Raw genomic sequence first — 9,731 nt, 5'->3', positions numbered from 1 at the left:
TACCAGGGCAATGAAACGGACCCAAAATAGTCATCAAAATATGAAAATTGACAGTGTTCCGATCAATCGCTCGACGCCATTAGCCATTGTTATGGTCATTGTGCTGCTGCGCTCCCATTGTTCAGAACAATCGACCTTTGGTGGCTATTTCGGAGTAGTTTTATTGCCCTGGCGAGATTTCAATTCGTATTTCTGGAATCAGTGCGACACTAGCTTTCGATAGTGACCGGACCTATCAAATTATCCGGACGCTTCGGTCGTGAGCTATAGGACTACCAATTATGCTGCTTTCGGGGCAGTGAGTCAGCTTTTATCGCTCAGACGCGCGAAAATTTTCTGTAATTCATGATTGAATCGGTCAATATGATCGGGAATCGAATATATATTGCCATCAAATTTTATCCTCTCTCTGCTCACGTAATCAGTTTTACAGGTAGAGCCGAGGGAGGTATGCTTAAAAAGGTAAGACCACTCAATAATAATTAAACATCTTCGGGCGTATACCCGTTGGCAGGAACGAAACAGCACTTCGTCAACCCCCCCCCTCCAAAAAAAATAATAATAATAAAAAATAAAATAAAAACTGAGGTCTTGGGCTCCCATGGGGTGATAAACCTACCCCTATTACCTTGTCCGCTGTTGCCACGAAACTAGTTCTACCGTTAAGTGGGCCAGCGCGAAGCGCGAAAATTTTCGATAATTCATGATAAAATCGGTCAATATGATCGGAAATTGCATATATATTGCTATCAATTTCTTGTCCTCGCTGCTCACGTAATCAGATTAACCGGTAGAGCTGAGTGAGGTGTCTTGGAAACTTGGTATGATTCCGTAACATGTTATTTCGTGACCTCCTGTCTGCTATATCAAAAAATATAGAATCGCCCAAACGTAGGCTTCTAAACTAAAAGACGCATAGGATTTCAAATTGGTATTTGTTCACTGGAATATAATTTTTTCCTGTCTCGTGAGGTTCAGATTGCCAAGGCAGTATTTTGTATATATAACGAAGTTTTCGGTCATCATAAGGGCAGTCCTGTTCGGCCAAGGTTTTCTCGCTGCCGATCGTTCTGACACACTTCTTGGAGTCGCATGTTACATGGCCTAAAACTTAATATGTCTTGGTGCGTCGTGGCGCGGTAATGGCCAACGCCGACATGCCCAATGCCCATTTCTATAAATCCTACGAATTTTTTTCTTGGGGATGAGTACCCAAAAATCAAGATATTTGGCATCATGAAATCACGTGTAGAGTGAAAAAAATTTGAAAAAGATTTGAAAAAATACTCTATAATTTATGCTAATTCACGAAATAATTTTATGCTCCGTTCGAGCTTGATCCCCCCTCCCATTGGGGGTTTGGCGTGCGGCAGTTATGGTCCTGTCTTTACCTAGTGACGTAACGATAGCAGCAGTGACGCAACGATAGCAGTCTACTCACGACTTTCCTGCAATCCTAATTAAAAACTCCAGACTCCAAGCCGAGCAAGTGTATTTTATAAATATAAATTTTAATTTTTGTCATAACTCGATTTCTTAATGTTTTCTGGGGGCCGCAGGAAGGCTAGCTGGGGGCCCCATGCGGCCCTCGGCGTCGCGGTTTGGAATCACTGACTAGGCTCCTCCTCGCCATATCATCCGTGTAAGCGATGTCTTATAAAATCCTAGAAGTCGGCAACTACGGAATAAAAATGAAGAAAGGTGGTTGGTGCAAATGACCATAGTAGCCGACAAACACAGTGAATACCACAAACAACAACAAGAACACTACGACTACCGATGGACGAAAATAACATCATCTCTAATTGTAAGTGTGGTATATAGTATACTATATACGCCTCTTATCAACGTTTGTTATTGCTATTATTAGGCCGGTATGCTTGTTTAATAAAAGACATTATAAGTTGCATCTTCCGCAATTCCATAATCTCGCATCTGCTTGACACTTTGAAATGGCAAAGATTGATAAAGGAAGAAGCATGCTCTAATATTTCAAAGATAGCACACGGGAATGGAATACCATACGGCGATCATTTACATCATATATTGCTTCCAAATGCATTCAAGCAATACCTGTAAATTTTCGGGAATATAATGACCACAGAGTAACAGAAACAACATGTTTCGCATTAATGGTCCGTTAGGCGCCTTATCTTGAAGTAACGCGATAATTGTATTTTCGCTATCCCGCGCCTGAAACCCAACACCTCACTACGTTAAAAGCGATACTTCGAAATAGGCTATATTTTCCATCTTACACTGTACAAAGTGTACATTGTACAATTGTACATTGTGTACAAGCCGAGTCTACATTTCGGCGCTTGATTCCATACACGCCTTTTAGGTTTTGAATCACCTATTCGCAAGCGTGGGGCGCGAGGGTTGAGAAGTTCCCTCGTAGTAATGTGCACATTGTACAACTATATATGAAAAGTAATGCAGTTAACGAATTTAAGTGTCACTGTGATTGGGGCTACGTGGGAAGAACGTCAAAGTGTTTGCAGGAACGCATAAATCAGCGTGTCCCCTAGATTTATTAGAACACGCGCATCACGTTCGGTGAAAAGCTCACCCTTGACTCATCTGCTCAAGATTGATGCGGAACAATCAAAGGTCATAAATTCTGCAATTGGCAAGCACTTGTTGGATGATCCCGCCTGTGCGAAAAATTATCGAGACGACATTTGTGCGCCCTGGAGTCGACTTTTGTCAAAATGCACCAACCAAAGCTGTGTCAACAAAAAGAGTTCGTGTACCATTTAAAAATAGTAGATTGAACGCTCTCGTATTAGACATTTCATGCTGGTGTCGTCATATTTTGTAATACGATTGTTGATATAAGATGTTCTGTCCAATTCTCTAGTAGTTGCTGACGATTACCCCTGACGAGTGTCAGCCGAAAATATTCGGGTTCATTTCAATATGAATATACTATTCAATTGTATATTTAAGTTCTGTACCTCCAAGAACCTGTTTAATTATAGATTTAGGTTACTCGTCTAGGGCTGGGCATAGTGCTTTGAGTAGTTGAATCCGAACCGAGTATTAATTGCCATGATTCGAGTCGATTAGTGTGAGACAATTTTTGGAAGTACTCAAATTATACTCCCCTTTTCACTAGGAGTTGCATCATCAACGCGATTTGTAGTTTCCATACTTTTTTCCATCGTGGAATCTTTGAAACATCGATAAATCGTATCACAGCATCCCATACATCTATACAACTATAAAGCTACGCACGTTAGTGGAAATGTATGCCCGAGCGCTCAAAGGTAATGAAACTGGCCCTAATCGAAAGCTAGTGTCGCAGTGACTACAAAAATACAAATTAAAATCTGGTCATGGCAATAGAATCACCCCAAAATAGCCGTCAAAGTCTGAAAATAGGCATTTTTCCGAACAATCGCTCGACGGAATCGGCCATTGTTATGGTCATCGTGTTGAGACTCTCCGATTATTCGGAACAATCGGCTTTTACGGCTATTTCGGAGTTGTTCCGTTGCCCGAACCAGATTTTAATTTGTATTCTCGTAATTTGTGCGACACTAGCTTTCGATTAAGACTAGTTTTATTACATTTGAGCCCTCGGATCGCCAGCTACGGGACTAGCAATTATGCTGGTTTTAGCCGGCTCAGCAGTAGACCTATCGGCGTATTCAAGTGTTACGACTGAGTTGCGCATATATCCGTAGGAAGGTTAGTAATCTATAGTATAACACTTCTTAGACGACACCAAGAATGCTTGTGGTTTTCAACGTTCATTTTATGTCACTATAGAAACGTAACGTGAAATTTGATGCATCTAGAAAGATCACTGGTTCTCAACCGCTGGTAGGTGGCAAGGTTACTGCCGCTCCGCCAATTCCCAAATGCAAGATGTTGGGTTCTTGTCCACTAAATAGAGATAAAAAACATCAGATGTTAAATTTATTTAAAAGTGTGGAACGCGTATTCTTGTATGATGCCGTAATAGAGAGTTCATGGTCTACTTTGAACGCGCGTTGCAATGGTGCCAGTGTTTAAAAGTAGCCTACACCTCGTTTCGGAAAAGTTATATTTGAAAGCTACGGATACTTTTAAAACAAAATCTGTTTAATTCCAACGATGCAATTAACATACACTTAGCAGTATGGAGGTTTTATGACAAATAGCAAATTCGCATTTCTTTTTAAGGACCCCGACTAATCACAATCAGGTTGGTGGTTTAACAGGACTTCGCGATCTCCGCCTGCAGAAACCTCAATAGAACCAATAAGATATAAGATATCATTAAATGAAGTTTCCAATATTACATTTAAGTTGCACGGATTTGCCATAATTAACTTCAGCGGGAATCTACGTTTTTTAAGGTTCACCGGTCCTCAATATTTGTTTTCAAGTTTCTTCTTCGCATAGTTGGGAAGGCTGCATCATCACATTTCTAACCATGGACAAAGATAGCTGTGATATACACATCGGCTGTTAACCACAATGCATTAATTACCCATCCAAAATCTTCGAAATACAATCGGCACGAAATAATTAGTTTCCTGCAAACCATCAATATGCTTCCACCGTTTGCAAGTGAGTTAATATAAAGGCATTATATTTGCCATATGGCTTGCATAGCAATTCGTATCACATCGATCACGGCCAGCGATTCTAATTGCGTCTTCTGCGCACATGGGAGTGCTACGGTCATCAACGCAACACATGTTGCCCATCGATTTCGAATACTCCAAATCCATGATGCATGCTCCTGCTCATTGTTGCTGGCCGCGTATTAACGTAACGTGATGCAATTTTGGATAATCGATCGAGAGACCTACTTTTCTCAAGGACAATCGTATGTGGCGCCATGTGGGATTAGTAATTATCGACATTGCAATCATTGATCAATTGATCCTGCAACGCGGATCTATACTCGTAATAACTTGTGGCAACGTGCCGACATCTGCCTACGCCGTGTTCGTGTGACTGCATCCATAACCTTCTCTTGTTAGATGTGTCTTCCCTTCCGGCATGGTACATGTCTGCGCTCTCATTTAGACCAACCATTGCGATGTTATTCCACAAATTGAAATGCTTCACGCCAGCTTTTAACAATATAGTAACATACACAGTGACATCACAGTCTTGTGAGGTGACGCAGTTGAGTCTGAATTGAATTGTGTGGGCAAGGCGGACTCCTTCAGACCTCATTCAGTTGGCGATTTATTTCTCATCACGTTATGACTCCTCACGCACAGACTACGTATGAAGGTAATGCGTAGCCAATTATTGAAGGGAAATTTATTTAATAAAAGCTATAACAGTGACATCAGTAGGAGAAGGTATTTTCTCAGCACTGCACAGTGCACAGTAGACATATGCTGACCAATGCAGCTTCACAACTCATGCTTTAACGTTGGCTCGCGATGTCGGCAGCCGATAGCGCGCTGCTTCATTGCGCTTTGCTTGTACGTGACAAAACTGATATTCCTATCCATTGGCGATGTTTGGGGAGAGGGGATTCAGGTGTCATGGTTATGATAATATTTCGATTTTTTTTGGAATCAGGGCGGCCATGCCATTAAATTAGGACCAGTTATCGTAAATTCCCGGTAATCACCCGGTAATAACAAGCAACCTACAACCCACGAGCGCGGTGGCCTACTCGGTGCGGAAGATGACGGTGTGCCCCACATTATGTTGATTCACCGCGTTTTCATACTCAATCCCTAAAACCAATTTCGTCTTAAAACTTGAATGGCTGAAAGCATTTGTGGGACTGAAGAATATTGGGTTTGTGAACGCATCCTCATTCTGCAGACATACTGACAGGAGGGATATGCCCAATTGCCCATTGTCCATGCCGTATCAGTTTTATTGACGAGTAATTGCGCAACCACATGGGCGAGGCCCCTCTTTTCTAACCTCTCCTTTCGCCCTGTTTGTTAAGATTTAACATGTGCAATGTGTAAGATGTTCAAAATTTGTCATTCATGAAGATCATTTGGCAAATACCAATAATAATAATCACTGAACGTTTTCACTAGGCCTACTCATGACGACACTCATGAGGCGCTGCCTCCCTAACCGCAAGTCCCTGACCTTAAACCACCTATAACCAGCCACTGTTATGAGTCTAGTTATGCTACTGACATCTGCGCAAGCCAGTAATTCAAATGGTATCGTACCTGCCACATGTTCCAAGACCGGGACCCGATCAAATAGCTCATGTAAATGATCAATTTGCTCATTAGTCAATTGGTCCTGGTTTGCTCTTTCACCGGTGGTCAATGGCCATTGAAGTCACTACAATATGAACTATAAATTCAGCTGTGGCATGACCCAATTCGTTACCATAGTATCATACAGCCAGTTGATATGTAATCGCACACGTGTTACATACGCGGATCACGCCGCAAATAGTGGATCACGCACGCCAAGCTTTGAAGTTGCGGGTTCAAAGTAGGAGATTTCGCATTGATTTCGTGCGAATTGAGACCAACGTCTGCCTATGACTGCTATTCTCGTAGCATAGACTTTTGTAGTAGAATATCGAAGACAAGAAATATTTCAAGTGCGTTTTCTTCAAATAGGTACAGGTATATAACTGTGGGGTATCGTATCATCGTGACAAGAATTCGCGCATGTTAGCATTACTAACGAACATGAACGATAAATAATTCAGCATTATAAACGTTACTGACTGCAATAAATGTGTACTAGCAAAGATACCATATGCGTGGATTTACATGCTAGTCATCGACCGGATCTAACTACAGTACATAAAGGGCTTAAATGCCCAGTAAACCGTGGGTTCAGTATTTTACCACGGAGTAAGTGCCCAAGGAAAAGTAGCGAGCATTCGAGCGCCTTCATTTCTACCGAACGAAACCAATGTACGTCACATCGTCAATGCAAGGCGGATTTATCGGTCAGAAAGTTGAAGCAACCGCTGTAAGTATATTATGACGTTCGCGTTGGCGTTAAACTGCGAAACGGACGGAAAAACTGAATAAAGTTTGGTGTCTTGCTACTCAGGTTTCGCTGTGACTTTTTGTATTTGTCTCAATCGCGATAGAATAGCACTATACTTAGTTGTATCGATCTGATATATGCTGGAATATCGAAAACTACACAAAGGATATAGCGATCGACGGAGAATGCATTATGCGCTTTAATTGCTGTCTTTTATTTCGCGCCGTTTTTGCGAAATTGGTTTTCTCAGACTTTTCGGCGCTGTGTAACACTCATACTCGGTATTTTTAAATCACGAAGCACGCGACAATAATTAGTGTCTATTCATTATAATTGCAATATTGCCGTATACGCTCAGTATTAATTTGAAAGTCTTCAAACCGTAAAGTTTTCTCTGCTGCTTGCAAAAAAACGCATGTAGACAATTTGGCATAGTCCTCCTCTAGTAAATATGAATGCTTACAATCTGTGGTGAATGGTATGACAGTGTCACGATCTTGATATGTGCTGTGATTGATCAATGATGAAACCACAAAATATGAACGTGTTAACTCATGATATGTTGTAGCCTCCCCGCGTTTGCATGAGCGATTGAGCGGTTTTGCAACTCTGACCTAATTTTATTATTGATTTGAGTTTCATATCCAAAGTCGGTAATTTAATTGATGTCATTATCAAATTCATGTCAATATGCAGTGTCCGATGCAGTCTTTTAGGACTGACACAAATTCTCGGGGATTGTTGCCAAATTCAAGTCCTTATGTCCTTATGTATGCATTTGTGTCGACGTGGGGCTGTGTGTGGGTGCGTCGTTGTGTGTGTGTGTGTGTGTGTGTGTGGCATTTTAGACTTCGATGTTTCTCTTTTAGAGTAAAATCACGGTAGGCTACATCCGTATTGCCTTGCAAACCATAAACGTTCGAATCCTATGTAGATTCTAATATCTGATGGCGTCAAAATGAATTACACTCTTTAACGCCGAAGTCTGGCCTATTATTGTACGTGGAGGTCATGAATTTCATCACCAACACAATATTTATCTCCAAGCATGATCGTGAATGTAGCGTATACTCTATGAATACTGTTCTGTGCAGTGACTCAAAATATTTAGTGCACGCAATGTCAAATTTCGGATGATGATATGCGAATGCACTTTATCTAACTGATCCCTCTAATCATCAAAAAGACCACTGGTTGTAGGATCGTAAAGCTGGTATATTCTTGTTTGTTACAGAGTTCGCGTCCTTCACCAGAGTCTTCGTAAATCAATCCTCTCGAACTGACCAAACTCTGTATTACGTACGTTGCAATTTTAGCAGTATAACATGATATGCCCCGATAGAACTCACCTACCTACAGGCACGGATACACAAGATTTTTGAACTCATTATTCGACTGACTACACCTTTTCAACGTTAACATTAACCGATATATAGTGTATGAACTTTCCTAACGCAAGTTATTATATTTCTGTTCAATATGGTGGATGTTAGAGTAAAGGATCGCTACTGATGCGTGTCGTTCGACATCCTGCTATCTGTTCATGACATCGCATTGTGTCTTATCGCATTGTACATTGTGTGTGACTTGTTCAGAGCAAAAATATAACCCAACCATGTTATGTTATGTTATGGTATGGTGACTCGCCGCTCTTTTATGGCCGTTATCGTCGCTTAAATATGCTGCAGAATGGATGGAATGAGTCAGCAAAGTTGCAAGTGGCCACCACAGGGTACGTTTGGTTGCTGGCTGCATTCCAGAAGCACTTCCTTGTTGCAACATAGATATCCACAGAACGTGTAGCCTATACTTGTGTCTATATGTTGACATATGCATATTTCAGTACTGTCGTATATGTGATAAGTATGATGCTATTTCCAATTTCAAGTTCAATCACAATAGCAGTTATTTTAATTCTGCTTCCTTCTTAGTCACCAAAGACAAAAATTCTACATGCCACGCGTATGATTTCTTGTATATATTTGCATATGTTGTGAGGTAGCAACACACGACAAAAGGTTGGGACAGATGCACAGTATATGTACAAATGTAAGCGGAACATGTTGCCACAATTTCGCAAGGGTCGACAAAAGCACTTCATTGTTTGACTATGCATCTGCTCGATATTGTGTCTTTGAATATAGGCGTATTCTAAATGAAGACATTTTAGTCTCCGATAGAACATAGCTAGAGCCTAGCGTAGGCATGACCACTGACCAGTGACCACTGACCAGTGACCACCTCAATTTGGGTCGCGGGTGATACCTTTTGATCGCTTGTTGGCCCAACCAGACAAATGATAATTGCGGATCATTAGTGCTCTATTTTATCAACACCTGTATTCGCAAACGATGGTATAGAAGTGCACAGATTGACAGTTATGAACCATTCAATGCCCAAATCAGAATATGGATATGACAGACTTTTTACTAATGATTTCTTGAAGACCAACATTGTCGCTGTATGGTTATAATGTGGCATATGAAGTTCGAAATTGGCTATCTTGAGCGATTATTTACTTCGTCTTATTAAAAACTAAACGTTGAGGTAAAATGTGCTGGATAATACTATCGATATCGATAATAATACTAATTCGTTTTATTTAATCACCATTGCATCTCGGTCTGGATGAGGCCAGAGACTGTGGCGAGTCGTATGTTTGACATGCCAAGCCAAGCGTCGTAGTGGTGTCGAGTTGGCACAAATTCACAATATCAATCTCCAAGATATTGTGCATATCTACACATAATATGGTGTTAGCAGCTCACCACAATATCAAATAAGTA

General features: G+C 41.0%; 2 long non-coding RNA genes across 2 annotated transcripts; one reads left to right on the top strand and one right to left on the bottom strand.

Annotated features, from left to right (window-relative positions):
• Nucleotides 1-2,853: 2,853 nt before the first annotated feature.
• Nucleotides 2,854-6,298, bottom strand: LOC145447075 (uncharacterized). The gene is made up of 2 exons (XR_013917443.1): nt 6,159-6,298; nt 2,854-3,894 (listed from the first exon to the last, which is right to left on the bottom strand). It is a non-coding gene; the product is annotated as an uncharacterized LOC145447075 (long non-coding RNA).
• On the top strand, nt 3,871-8,904 carry LOC145447072 (uncharacterized). The gene is made up of 2 exons (XR_013917441.1): nt 3,871-6,924; nt 8,180-8,904. It is a non-coding gene; the product is annotated as an uncharacterized LOC145447072 (long non-coding RNA).
• Nucleotides 8,905-9,731: the final 827 nt, after the last annotated feature.

This window comes from Botryllus schlosseri, chromosome 9 (assembly GCF_051294905.1).
Source record: "Botryllus schlosseri isolate E-star chromosome 9, Bs_hap1, whole genome shotgun sequence".
Classification (NCBI taxonomy): Eukaryota; Metazoa; Chordata; class Ascidiacea; order Stolidobranchia; family Styelidae; genus Botryllus; species Botryllus schlosseri.
The sequence above is the reverse complement of the archived record's forward strand: the minus strand, read 5'-3'. Positions and strand labels throughout refer to the sequence as shown.